Source organism: Miscanthus floridulus, chromosome 4 (genome assembly GCF_019320115.1).
Source record: "Miscanthus floridulus cultivar M001 chromosome 4, ASM1932011v1, whole genome shotgun sequence".
NCBI classification, from domain to species: Eukaryota; Viridiplantae; Streptophyta; class Magnoliopsida; order Poales; family Poaceae; genus Miscanthus; species Miscanthus floridulus.
The window spans coordinates 9,248,667-9,250,934 of NC_089583.1; the positions used below are offsets into that span (position 1 = coordinate 9,248,667).

At 36.8% G+C, this 2,268-nt stretch overlaps 1 non-coding gene across 1 annotated transcript; it reads right to left on the bottom strand.

The window, feature by feature from the left end:
- Positions 1 to 1,797: 1,797 nt before the first annotated feature.
- On the bottom strand, positions 1,798 to 1,904 carry LOC136553026 (small nucleolar RNA R71). Its single transcript, XR_010782932.1, has one exon. It is a non-coding gene; the product is annotated as a small nucleolar RNA R71 (small nucleolar RNA).
- Between the last annotated feature and the right edge of the window lie 364 nt (positions 1,905 to 2,268).

The window sequence follows — 2,268 nt, forward strand, 5'->3', positions numbered from 1 at the left end:
TTTGCCCAAGGCGTTGGTACATATTTATAAGGAGAAAAACTCCCCACATCTACATCAACTAGCAATATGGTACTAATTGATGTTGCACCCTCCACATTTACTAATGGACCTAAATAATCATTAAAGCCCATTAGTAAATAAATGCACGGGCCTTTGAGATTTATTAGGATTATTACACATGGGCTTTGAGAGTTGGATGGAAAACAAGATATATTATTTATTTTTGGAATTAATTAATTTTGTGAATAAAATAATTCTAGAAAAGTCCAGAATTAATTTTTAAGCCACAAAAAATAATCCGAGACCTCCGAAAATTTGGGGAAATTTCCCAGAGACACTTTGGAACATGATAAACCCAAATAAAGTATTTGGAGCTCATGAAAAGATTGTTGGGAACTTGGAACACAAAGATTAAGTTGAAGGAGGTAGGAATTAAATTCCAGAAAGAATCTAGAAAATTCCAAGAGATAGATATTTGTCTCCTAAATGTATTTTAAAAAAACACATTTTGCATATAGAAACACAAGGTGCGACCAACATGAATGCAACAAACACATTTCTACCTTAAGATAAATTTTAATCTAATGAAAATTTATTATTTTCCCATGTTTTCATGAGCATCAAAAATACAAAATTAAATCATTTTAGCTCTATTTCAAGAGAAGCAAATTTTAGGGTGTTACAACTTGTAAGGAGTACTCTGAGTGCTCAATGATCAGTTATCGCTTACCATTCATATACATTTATCTCTTGATTTACCCCTGCTGTGAGTAGAATATTGGTTATGGTTTATTTCTCCATCATACGTATGAGTTATCAATATATTATAACTACCCATCCTTCCCTATGGTGAAATTATAAATAACAATACATAGAATACTCCTGGGTGAAATGCTACAATGGTAAATTATCTGTGCGCTTGCAGATCCCTTCATATTCATATTTGTATTCTATCTAGTCACAATAAAATACTTAAAGTACTTCTTAGTGTCAGTCTAGAAGTGATGGTAAGGAATGTCAACAAGCATTTCTGGCATCATAGCTAGGGATGATAACTTAGCAAAAGTGATGTTAAGAAATGTCAACAAACATTAGGTGGCTACTTAAACAAGTAACAAGTTAATAAATACCAACAAGCATTTCTGGCGTCGTTGCTAGGGAAGGTAGCTAGGCAGAAGCAATAAATACCAACAAGCAATTCTTGATGTGATCGAGAAAACCATATACCCCTGCTCAAACAGGCTCACCCTTGTTCTGTCTACTTTTATATCTTATGTTGGGTAATGTATGACCGATTTTGACCTTCCGACAAACTACGTTGAAAATATAGAAGCACTACTCAAGAGGACTAAGGCTAAACTTAAGAAAGTTTCAGCTTTAGAATCAAAAGACAACCAAACAAGGCGAAGGTTAACACCAGTTTTTGAAGCCATAGCTGACAAGACTCTCCGTGAATTCTCTGCTCCAACTACGGCCAACATTCGTACTAGACCGATGATCAATGTTGGAGACAATAGATTTGAGCTCAAGCCAGCTCTCATCGATATGGTGCAAGCTAACCAGTTTTGTGGAAAGGCACTTGAAAAAGTGAGTTCTCATCTTCAACACTTCTTAGAGATCTGCAGCTCTTTCACCATCAAAGGAGTTACTAGAGATGCCATTTTACTTTGCCTCTTCCCATTCTCACTTTTGGGGAAGGCAAAGCAATGGTTCTACGCCAACAAAGATAGAAATGCTATATGGAAAAACTGCTCCACTGCCTTCCTAGCAAAATTCTTTCCCACAAACAAGACCAATGCTCTCCATGGGAGAATTTCAAGCTTCCAACAGTAGCATGATGAATCTATCTTTGCGGCATGAGAACGCTTTCAAGACTATATATCAGAATATCCTCATAATGGGATATAGAATTAGCTACTCATGTAGACTTTCTACCATGGGTTGATAAATAGTACCCGTGAGAATATGGATGCTGCTATTAGAGGTGTTTTCCTGTCACTCAAAATCCTAGGTGCAATAGCTCTCGTGGAGAAGATGTCCTCCAACCAAGGTTGGAATGAAGAACGTCTTCAGACCCATAAGAGAGGTGGAGGTATGCATCAACATAAGGAGGTAGACATGCTGTCTACCAAGATGGATCTACTAATGAAGAGGCTCGAAGAATGAGCCAATGAGAAGCAACAAGTTGTTGGCGGTCTTTAGCGATCAAATCCGACCACCAACTAAGGTTAAAAACTGGAGAAATTGGCAATCTTAAACACATATGCA